This window comes from Nicotiana attenuata, unplaced genomic scaffold (genome assembly GCF_001879085.1).
Source record: "Nicotiana attenuata strain UT unplaced genomic scaffold, NIATTr2, whole genome shotgun sequence".
Lineage (NCBI taxonomy): Eukaryota > Viridiplantae > Streptophyta > Magnoliopsida > Solanales > Solanaceae > Nicotiana > Nicotiana attenuata.
The window spans coordinates 130708-143657 of NW_017672378.1; positions in this window are offsets into that span (position 1 = coordinate 130708).

Here is a 12950-nt window from a genome sequence, read left to right on the forward strand (position 1 = left end):
CCTCTGAGTCCTCATCTGAGCTTTCTCCCCAGGCAGCAACCATAGCCTTTGTTGATCCTTTGTTCTTCTTGGGTTGAACCTGTTCCTTCTTCCTGTTCCTTCGTTCAACTCTTTTCTTCTTCCATTCAATTTCCTATTGAGGGCAGTTTTTGATGTGGTGATCAGTCTTCCCACACTTGTAACACCCCTCATTGGTTTGTTTTTCAGGAACCCTTGGTTTGCTGTAGCTTCCACTTCTTGAAGAACCATTTCCTCTCATTAGGTACTTCTTGAAATCCTTTGTGATCATGGTCATTTCATCCTCCTCTAGATCAGCACCTTCAGTGATTCTAAATGCCATGCTCCTTTCCTTCTTGGGTGCATCCATCTTCATGGTTTGCCTTCTAAGTTCATAGGCAGTGAGATTTCCAATTAGCTCATCCAACTTAAGAGTGGCAATATTCTTTGATTCCTGAATAGCTGTGATTTTGCTTTCCCAAGAGATTGGCAGTACCCTTGTCAAAATCTTCTCAACTTTGTCTTCTTCAAGAATAACCCTTCCTAGAGACTTAAGTTCATTTGTCAGTATGGTGAACCTTGTATACATCTCTTGGATGGTTTCCCCTTCCTTCATGGTGAAATTCTCATATTGAGAATACATCAGTGTTCCTCTGGACCTCTTCACTTGAGGTGTTTCTTCATGAGCCACTGGCAAAGTGTCCCAGATTTCCTTAGCAGTGGTACAACATTGAATTATACTGTACTCGTCTCGACCAAGTCCACACACAAGTCATTTCTTGGCCTTAGCATTCTTTTCCCATTTCTTCAAATCTTCAGCAGTACAGTCAGGTCTTGTCTTTGGCACATCCACTCCTTTAGCATTTTTCTTTGTAGTAGCCAAGGGACCATCAGTGACTATGTCCCAGAGTTCATAGTCTTCTCCTATAATTTGGTCTCTCATCCTGTTCTTCCACCAGGAATAGTACTGGCCATTAAAGAGTGGAGGCCTAGCAGTGGATTGCCCTTCCCAGTTTCCAGGTGGTGCACTCATCTTGATCTGTTCCTAAGGTGTTAGCCTCTTCAAGGATAACCTGCTCTGATACCAATTGATGTTCTAAACGTCAATACCACACAAGAGGGGGGGTGATTTGTGTGGTACCCAAGTTTTGCTCTAGAAGAACCTGGTTCTTCTAGATGTACTAACTACTGCTGTTTGCGGAATAATAAATACAGAAAATAAAGAACACAGAGATTTTTACGTGGAAAACACCTGGCTCAAAAGGCGAAAAAACCACGACCTACTACTCAGTAGGATTTTCCCAAACTTCCACTAAAATCACTGAGCCAAAATAACATTTACAAAACTCTTTGTAAACCTAAGGATTAACTCTAATCCCGTTGTGGCAACCAGCCTCTAACTGCTGCGACAACTTCAAGTTAGCCTATAACTTGAATACTCAAAATACCTATTACAATTGCTTCTAGACAAAGCTGAAAGGTACAATATGAAAACACCTACTATAATTGAACTAGAAATAAAGAAAGACACATAAAACTCTTTATGGAGCTGGTTCTTCAATCTGGTTCAGGTAGTTTCAGGTTTGCACACTTGGATCACACACGAACTGCTTGTAAAACGCCTTGCTATTTTTCTCTCAATTCACGTTTAACTTCTGCGTTTTTGTGAAACCTATGTAACGTGGGAACATCCTGCAATTTATAGAGTTAGTAGATGAAGAAATAACTAGAGTTCTGATGCAACTCTTCCTTAGTGGAAGAGTTCTACTTGATTTCAACTTCTAACTCCTTCCCTATCTTGGATTGTGTTTTCTTTGATTAAGGACTCCTTCTCCTTATCAATTATGCAACCTTTTCGATCAGGAGATATTAAATACACCAAGTTAAGCTTATCTCCTTCACTTGCAACCCACATGCTCGAATCTGCCCGTTTTTGTGCACCTGAGTGATGGACCTGGTTCATCCTGAGTTCCTTTGTCAGTCTTCAAAACTAACCTTTACTTGGGCCAATAGTTGCGCACGTGGCAAGACAAGAGGGCTATGTCGGGGATGATTTATAATGATTTGTGATGGCTTTGGGGCATTGTTATTAATGATATTTGTGTAGTGGTGTGCCTACCTTGTGTGAGTTATGTACTTTACGTTTTATTGTGTTGTTTCCTATGTGCCATTCGTTGTCTCTGCTCATACTTGTTGACTCGAGTTGTGATAGAACACTTGCACAAACATACACGTAATTAATCACTCATATCGGTTTAAGAAGATAAATCCTGATGTTCATTGATCAGTTCCATGTATTCTCATTTACTTGCCTTCTGTGTGAGAGTTATACTATTGGCACGTGAGTTGTTCATGCGGTTATGAGTTATGATTAGTGTTGGCACGTGACCTGTCCGTGCGGTTATGAGTCATTGATATTGTTGGCACGTGAGTTGTCTGTGCGGATATGAGATATTTCATTCTCTTAGCACGTGAGTTGTCCGTGTAGCACGTGAGTTGTCTGTGCAATTGTGAATATTAATGTGGGCGCAAGTTGCCAAGTTATTAGGGTTCGTGACTTGGGACCCGCTAATTGTAGTGATGATGTGTGGTACCTTGGGAAAATTCTTGTATTAATCTTGTGTGAAAGGAGTTGTTTATTTGGTTGCTACCTGTTTTTCCTTACTTTGTTTCACCGTACCTTGACTCTATTCAGCTTACTCTACGACGTTATTACCTATTTGATCCTTGTTGCTAATTGTTGCTTTTAATTTTCTATTGTAGGTAATATTGTCGTTTTACCATGCTTATCTTTATATTGATATTGTTCCATGTTAGTTTCACATTTATACTTGCACAAGTTATTCTCTAGTAGGTGTCTTGACTGTTCCTCGTCACTACTCTACCGGGGTTAGTCATAATACTTACTGGGTACCGCTGTGGTGTACTCATACTATGCTTTCTGCAAATTTTTGTGCAGATCTAGGTACTTCGGAGTTTGTTGATCAATAGATAGCTGATCAGATGTTGCTGTGAAAACTTCAAGGTATACTTGCCGCCGCGTTCGCAGGCGTGGGAGTAACCTTAAAGTTTATTTGGTACTCTTAATTTCTATCCAGAATAGTTGTACTTAGAGATTTTCTAGTGAACTCACTAGAGCTTATGACTTGTACTATCGGTTTTGGGATATTGTATTGTACTTGGGATTGTTGGCTTATTACATAAATTTTTGTTTCATGCTTAATAGCTAATTGGCTAAGATCAATTATCAATTCAACAAGTGTTAGGCTTACCTAGTCTTAGAGACTATGTGCCATCACGACATCCTACGGAGGAAAATTGGGATCGTGACAACCGTGGTGTTTTGATTAGCTATACGATTAATTATGTGCCAAGTAAGGTGATAGTAGCTCCTACTTTCATCTTGAATGATCAACATGTGGAACTATATGTTCTTGATATTGCTAGTGGCTGTAGCAGGCCCATTTTATGCATAAATGGGGTTTATAGGCCTCAATAAGCTTCAGTAGCACCACCACCACAATCAAAATCACAACCACAACTATTAGGTGACGAGGAGCTGATTAATAATGAAGGATAAGATTAATAAAATATTTATGGATTGAATCATAATTAAAAATCTCAAATGAATATGGATATTCCAGCAGATAACGATGCGCCGTAGAATCATAGTATTGTTGCGGAGTAGTTTGCTCATGAAACACAAGGCAGCCACAGTTTAAATGACAAAGCTGGTTTTTTGGTTGGGATAATAGTCAAGAATAAGCACGATTTAGTTGGGGCGTTGAAACTAGATGTTGTGAAAAAGGCCTGTAGCTTCTATGTAAAGAATAGTAAATCATTGTGTGTGGTAGCATATAAGGTATAAAATTGCTAGTGTAAGCTGCACAAAGTGAAGTACATCAAAGGAGATAATTTCTACTCTATCGTCTATAATAACGAGCACACTTGCGGTGTTCAAAATCTCAAGAGCCAAAATCAATATGCATCAATGTCTGTCATTGCTGGTTTTGTTATGAATGATTTGCTTATTGAAAGAGTCATCGATTAAACAAATTAAGAGTACGGTTTGTAATCATTTGACATGTGAGGTGACCTATTGGAAGTGCCGGAATGGGGTTGTTCTTGCTATAATCGGATAAGTGGGACACTTGAGGACACGTGCACCAACTCCGCACATAAAATAGACATGCACCATTGTGTGTGCTCAAATAATCATATATGAATGTAGAGTTTCTGTCCATGACAATGATTCATCACTTCCGTATTCATTTCTAAGTACCATGTTTATGAAACCTTTACGTGAGTCCAACATATCAATGTGCGTTGATAACTCTCTTTTTATATAACCGGCACCCTTAGTGTCCAACAACTTATTAACAAGTCTCATGCATATGTGAACTGCCTCAACTAGCATATGTAGATTATATGCTTGAATAAACATATAAAAATGCATGAACATGCACAAAGGATCACTTGAATGGTCAAACTTCCCCCTTTATGCTCAATACTCATCACACAGTATCCCATATAATAATGAACCAAAAATTCGTCAGTTTCTCACAACCTACATATGAACCATCAAGTGAGAAACATGAGCGGATGACTCTAAGGGGATGGATCCAAATTTATATGTGGCACTGTATAAGCAGCATGCCCTAAAAGTAACAATGTTACTGTAATTGCACGACAAAGACCTCGTCCTATTTCCAAATCAGTGCGCTCAAATTCACAAACTGCATGTACGCTATCAAGAGAGAAACATGAGAGGGTGACCCTAGAGGGTTGGATCCATATCCACACGCTGCACGACTGTAGCCTCGAGTATTGAACAACAGAAACCTTGTGCTATAATAATATCAATATCACCATAATTGCATGGCAGAGACCTCATTCCAAATCAATAACAATATTACAATCATCACACAGTAAAGACCTCGTGCGAAATTCATAACAATATCACAATATATGCACGTCAGAAACCTCGTTCCATAACCTTAGTCCCTATCCAAGAACCATACAGGAATATATGCATATGAATAAGAGATAAGCATATATAATGCAAATGGACTTAGAAATAATCATGCATATGTGTATGCATGTATATAAAGGATGATTCCTAGGTGGGATGTATGGATGACATGGACCTAATATGTAATACGTCATCCAAAAAATCATCATGCCCAAATTAGCATCAAAAGCCATTTCATAGTCTTTAACATGGATAAGGAGACTCAAGTAGTCACCCATCAATTTAATCCATAACACAAGAGCAACAAATTCGGGTGTGTGTTCATAATATTCTTGTGATTACGTCCAAAGCAAGTACAACAATGAGCTCAAGAATAGTTCATCATGCTCAAAGTAAGGCATTTTTAGATTCAACACTAACTCTAGCATGGTTTATTGTGCTCACATAGTCAATCAATTGAGTAAAACATTGAACAAGTCGAACACAGAACCAAGCAGCATAAAGTAGTCAAGAATCTACCCCGAGCATAAATACCCATGGCAGATGCATATATGCTTGTTACCTCATATATACATTACCCCCTCCCCTATATAGAAAAAATTATCAATTATTAGAAAAAATTCACTCAATCAATGCTAGGCAAGACACTCACCTCACATGGGCTAGTCCAAAGCTACAAAATCACTTTTCCTTTAGAAATCACCTCCAACCAATTCGAATCTAACCAAACATGATCTAAGGAAGTCAATCAATGCCAAGGGAATCAATCCCGATTAATAAAGTTTCGATCTTTGAAGAATTTCCAAAAAATCAACAAAAGCCAATCTGGCCCCGCGTACCCAAAAGTCAAAATCAACACCAAATCTCAATGACCGATAACCTATTGAGTCCAAATAAATAATTAGTTTCTAAACCGAATCCCTATCGATACTCAAATTCCTAAAATACACTCTCTTAAATTGTAGGAAAAAATTCCAAATTTCTCTTAAAAATTCCATGTTTTAGGTATATAAATCCATTGAAATTCATGATATATAACCAAAATCAAGTAGAAATTATTTAGCCTCAAAATATTGGTGAAATCCATCTCCTAAATTGCCTTGAAATCTCTCCATCCTCAAAATTTGTGAAAATGAGCTCAAAATCATGAAATTAGGCATTAAATACCCTTGCCAGGCCTCCTTCTTCACGATTGCAGTCACCAGCCTTGTCGGCTGCTGTCCACAAATATTCCAGCATGATTTTATCCTTCGCGATCGCGGCCAAGAAGCTTCGCGATCGTGATGAGAAAACCTTAATAAACTTGCTTAACGCATCCCTGATAGCCTCTTGTTTAATGGCCATAACATTTTGTTTAAAGCTCCAATTAACAAATAATTTGATTTTTGATAAATGAGACTCAAAGGGAAACAATTTTCATTTTGGATCATCTCCAAATTCCAAAAAGATTGCAAGATATAAGCTTCCGAAGTCACCCTTGTGACATCAGAAATTTCTTCTGTGCCATCGCAAACGGTCCTTCCACGATTGTGATTTAGTGAACAAAAACTCTACTTTACTCTTCCGAAATGCTGCCCAGAGCTCCGTGATCGCGACGTAGACTCTTGTAAGCAAACATCAGCTGCTAAAAAGGGCCTAGAAATGGTCTGAAACTATCCCAAAACTCACATGAGCAACCCGGGACCCAATCCAATCGTACCAACAAGTTCATATACCTAATTGAAACTTATATAAAGGCTAGAAATACCAAAAATAACCTCAAAACCAAGAATCGAAGACCAAATCATTCTCTTAATTTTCAAACAATTCAAGTTTGCCGAATGCGTCTAAATCACACTTTGATATTTCAGATCACAACGAAACTTTGCACGCGACTTATAATCAACTAAATGAACCTATCCATAATTTTGGAACACCAAACAAAATCCGATAACATCAAAGTCAACCTCCGGTTAAACTTATGAACTCTCCAATTCTGAAAATTGTCATCTTTCGACAACTAGTGTCAAAATCCACTAGGAAAATTTAAATCAAATTCGAGCATACGTCCAAGTTAAAAATCACCATATGAACATATTGAAACCATCAAATCCTGATTCCGAGGCCGTTTGCTCCAAAGTCAAACATTGGTCAACTCTTCCAACTTAAAGCTTCCAAGTTGAGAATCACTCTACCAAATCAATTTGAACCCCTCGAACATCAGAACCAAGCATATACGAAAGTTAAAATGCAACATATGACTCAAAGTCTCAAAACTGCCTAACAGAACAATAAGGCTCAAAACGACCGGCCAGGTTGTTACACAAAATCGCCCTTCTCCAAGTCTAGCATTCAGAATATTAGAGAATGGGCCTAAATCTTGGAATGAAGACTTAAATATTCTGCCTAGTGATATCCTTTGCAAAGGTAGTCCAAGCCTCGCGTTCGTGAAGTACAAATATGATTCTGTCCAAAATTTCACTTTGCAACGCGAAGCTCCATTTGCGAACGCGAAGCTTCCTACTAGGCTTTTACGCGAACGTGGCCAAGCCCCCAAGAATGCCAAATCCAAAGCTCCCAACTCCTAACTCTCCACCATGAATGTATCCCTCTTGGTGCAAAAGTGAAGAACAACTCCACAAGACATCGTGAGTTCGATCATCCAAGAGGAATGCAAAGAACAACTCCTCCATCGAGACTCCCCTCGCATACGCGATAAACACCAGATACTAGTATATCAGCCAACTCCAAACATGCTTTGGGTAGTTTGAAACCTACCTGAGCCACCGGGACCCAATCCAATCATACTAAACAAACCCATAAACATGGCCCAGACCTATCCTAAGCCTCCAAACACATACCATAACATCATATCAATGATTCAAAGTTCAAATCGCAAGTTTAACTTCTCTTGAGTTAAAGAACTTCCAAACTTCCAACCAAACATCCGATTTAAGCCTAACCAATCTAGATTACAGCAAAACTTTGTGCACAAGTTCCAAGCAACAATACAAACCCATTCCAGGGTTTAGAATAATATTCAGAGCCCCGTATCGTCAAAGTCAACCATCAGTCAAACATAAGAACTTTCCAATTCTTCAAATTGTGACCTTGCGGCAAATAAGCTCAAAATCTTCTACCTCCAAATCCAAATCCAAACATATGCCTTAGTTCAAATCACCGTACGAACCTATTATAATAACTAAATCTCTGATATAAAGTAATGTACACAAAAGTCGAACCTTGGACAACTCTATCAAGTTAAGCTTACAAAAAGAGACTTAGCGTCTCAATGCACACTAAAAACTCCCCGAAGCCAAACCAACCAACCCTGCAAGTCATAAAATAATAACCACAAATTAGGAAAGCATCAAATAGGGGAATGAGGCTCAAATACACAAAAAAATCCACCAGGTCCATACATTCTCCCCTTTTTAACCAAACATTTGTCCTCGAACAGGTTTAGCTTCATACATGGAATGCCAAAAAGATCAGGATATCTGCTTCATCTGATTCGGTCTCCTAAGAAGCCTCACTGATTGATCTTTCCATTGAACCTTCACCAATGCAATATCTGAACCTGCAAAATGGCCATCGGTTCTTCCTCATAAGCCATGTTCTCATCTAACTATACTTTGTTGATGTCCAAAACATGCGACTTATCTTCATAATACTTCCAAAGCATGGAAATATGAAACATTGGATGGAATCTAAAAAGACTAGGAGGCTCCAAGACATTACCAGGGCGAGGGAGCATAATTATTGCTATTCGAGTAAAGAACACAGACGATAGCAGAGTCGTAATATTGAATCTTGTCGAAATAAGAAGACATGATATGAGACGAGCGACATCATGTGGTTGGTACTTCAAAGATGATCATGGACTATAAAGTATAACATTGATGAACAATTTTCCAGATCCACCATTCAGTTCAAAAGTGTCCATTAGGACAAGATATGATAAAAATAGAAATGAGCGAGCTTTTATAGAAGTACACTAATTTAAAAGATCAAGAATGTAAGCGATCTAAGATGACAAGTCAAGTATAAATTTTTACAATACGGGGATAAGTCAATAGGCTAGAATACGAGATTGAGAAGCTAAAGCCTATCCTAAATCAATCATTTCTCAAGCAGAGCAGAAATATATGTATACCCATATACAAGGTGCTAAGAAGCGTTATATAGAAATATTACAAGTACCAGGCTGATAAGTAAGCTTAAGAAAAGTAAATCGAGAACTATGACAGCCAAGGTGAGGACTGTATTTTTTCTAAGAGCACCAGAATAAAAATTACACGATAGCCTAGGTCGTAGAATAAAAAATTCCTAAAGTGAGAATGTATGGAAGTCCTAACGACGGGGTATTCCTAAAGATGTCGCCTATGAAAGGTGTCATGAGATCCAATAAGAAGGGAAAGCTTAGCCCGAGATATATTAGGCTTTACCGAGTCATTCGATGGATAGGTAGAGTTTCTTATGAGCTTGAATTGCCTCCAGAGTTAGAGTCAATCCATTATCCATGCTACAAAAGTGCATTGGAGACCCTTCTCAGGTCATCCCAGTAGATGACGTTCAGATTACAGAGGATCTATCCTACAGGGAGATTCCAATGGCTAGTTTAGATCGACAGTTATATAAGTTGACGATTAACAAGGTAGACTCCGTGAAGGTATCATGAAGAAATAAGAACGTTGAGGAAATGGCATGGGAGGCCGCAGAAGAGATGAAGTCTAAATACCCCCATCTATTTCAAACTGAATATATGGCTCGAGATGCGATATTATAGCACAATCCGATTCAAACCAGTAGGTCGTGAGGTGAGCTCTTAATTTTGACTTGCAATACTTATGATTGACGACCGTGTGAGGACAAGTGTTGCCATTTATAGACATTGGTCCTGTGCGGCAAGTATGGTATATTTAGTGCTGCGTGCGGGTTGTTTTTAGTCCAGTGTACAGAGAAGACTTTGGCGGGATTTTTGCAAGTCTTTAAGAGTTAACATTCGAGGAAAAATGTTCCTAAGGAAGAAAGGATGTTACACCCCGTACTTTCATGTTGGAATACATCTTAAGTGAATCAATATAAGATGGAGAGTTTAAGGAGCTTTACAAAGATAATGATGAGTTAAAATAGGTATGATGTCTTTCTATGGCTCTTGCACAACGCATGTGTGTGTGTATATACACACACATGATATTATGAGTTCGTGTGTGACTCTGATTCTGTTACATACGCATATATTTGGTACGACACCGCTATAGACGCACCCCTGATCACATGAATAGTATGATTATGATGATGATGCCCACAGAGGCTTGGCGAAATATATGTATAAATACATACATACATACACACACACACACACACACATATATATATATATATATATATATATATATATATTTTTTTTTTTTTATATATATATCATACATACACACACATACACACACACACACACACACACACTCTTTCCATAGAGTTTTCTTGCCCCCTGTTTGCATGAAAATACAATAGATGAATAGTCATTCGCTATAAAATTATTTATTTGAATATCTTATTTCTATCAAACTAAGCATAGAAATCCAATCACTAGGATTATAACTAATAATGATTGTGAGTATTGAAAAAAAGTTCTGAATCTCTTGATGTCCATATTAATCATTTCCCATTTCCACATTAGAATTTCTATGTTCGGTACCAGGCCTTTGATTCTCGGCCTTCACTTGATGACATTTTGGACATTTTTCCACAAAGTCCGCTACGTTCCTCTTCATGTCAATCCACCAATAGATTTCCTTCAGGCCATGATACATCTTTGTAGAGCCTGAGTGCACGGAATACCTAGAAGTGTGAGCTTAAGCCATGATACTTTCCCAAAGACCATCTGTATTTGGAACACATAGTCGCCCTTGGCACCGTAGTGTACCATCATCCATGCCAAGAGAAAAAGTTGTGGTCTTATGTTTATGAATCCCCTCTTTAAACTATATCAACAATGGATCTTTGTATTGCTTCTCTTTGACCTCCACCGCAAGCAATGATTCAGCCCTATTTTTGCACAATCACCCCACCTTCACTAGAGTCCGCAAGACGAACTCCCAAGCTAGACAACCGATGAACCTCCCTGGATAACGACCTTTGACATGCCTCCAATTGAGACAAACTACCCATAGTTTTCCGGCTAAGAGCATGCGCCACAACATTGGCTTTTCCCGGGTGATATAGAATATTGATGTCGTAAACTTTGAGTAACTCCAACCATCTTCTCTGTCTCAAATTCAATTCCTTCTATTTGAAAATATATTGAAGGCTCTTATGGTCAGTGAATACATCCACATGGGCTCCATACAAATAATGACGCCAAATCTTCAATGCCAAAACCACCGCCGCAAGTTCTAAGTCATGTGTAGTTGCCTAGAACATAGGTGATAACCTTGCCATGTTGCATTAATACACACCTAAGACCGATCCTTGAAGAATCGCAATAGACCACAAACCCATTTGTACCCTCTGGAAGGGTAAATACTAGCGCCATAGTCAATCTTGACTTCAGCTCCTGGAAGCTCTTTTCACAAACATCGGACCATTGGAACTTAACCGCTTTCTGCGTCCACTTAGTCTACAGAGAGGTAAGAGTAGAGAACCCCTCCACAAAATTGCTGTAACACCCTGCTAAGCCCAAGAAACTGCGAATCTCCGTTGGAGTTGTAGGTCTAAGCCATTTCTTCACCGCTGCAATCTATTGAGGATCAACCTTAATTCCTTCTTTGCAGACGACATAACCCAAGAATGTGATAGATTCAAGCAAAAAGTTACATTTCAAAACTTCGCATACAATTGGTGGTGACGAAGAGTCTGCAAAACTACCCTGAGATGATCGGTATGGTCCTCTCGACTTGGTGAATATACAAGGATATCGTCAATAAACACTATTACAAAGGAGTCAAGAAAAGGCTTGAAGACTCAATTATAAGATCTATGAAACCTGCCCGGGCATTTGTTAGCCCAAAAGACATCACTAGAAACTCAAAGTGCCCATACCGGGTCCTGAAAGTTGTTTTCGGGATATCTCATTCCCTAATCTTCAATTTGTGATACCCTGACCGTAAATGAATTTTGGAGAAGTACCTAGCACCCTGTAATTGATCAAAAAAATTGTTTATCCTTGGTAGTGTGTACTTATTTTTGATTGTAACTTTGTTGAACTGTTGGTAGTCAATACACATCCGTAGCGACCCATACTTCTATCATACAAAGAGAACCGGTGCGCCCCACGGCGACACACTCGATCGGATGAAGCCTTTCTCTAGCAATTCCTTCAATTGTTCCTTTAGCTCATTCATTTCTGCCGGTGCCATTGTGTAAGGTGGAATAGATATAGGCTGCATGCTTGGCATCACATCAATTCCAAAATCAATCTCCCTGTCTGGTGGGATCCTAAGGAGCTCATCCGGAAAGACATTCGAAAATTCATTCACAAGAGGCATAGACTCAAGTATAGGTGCCTTAGCATCAGTGTCCGTGACTCGGACCAAATGATAGATACACCCCTTGTAATCATCTTCGTGGCCTTAATGTAAGAAATAAACCTACCTTTTGGAATCACATTATCCCCCTTCCATTCAACAACTAGCTCATTTGGAAATCCAAACCTCATAGTTTTATTTCGACAATCAAGCTCAAAAAAACATGAATAAAGCCAATCTATGCCCATTATTACGTCAAAATGAACCATCCCCAAATCAATGAGATCAACTATGGTATCCTGACCACGCGCAGTGACAACACAATCTCTACAAACCCGCGCGGCAATAATAAACTCACCAACCAGAGTAGACATAGAGAACGGCCCATAGAGTTATTCCGGTTCTATCCCAAATTCCATAGCAACATAAGGGGTGACCTAGGACAAAGTGGAACCGAGATCAATAAAAGCATACACATCATGAGATTGGACAGTCAATATACCTGTGACAACATCTGGAGAAGCCTCTACACT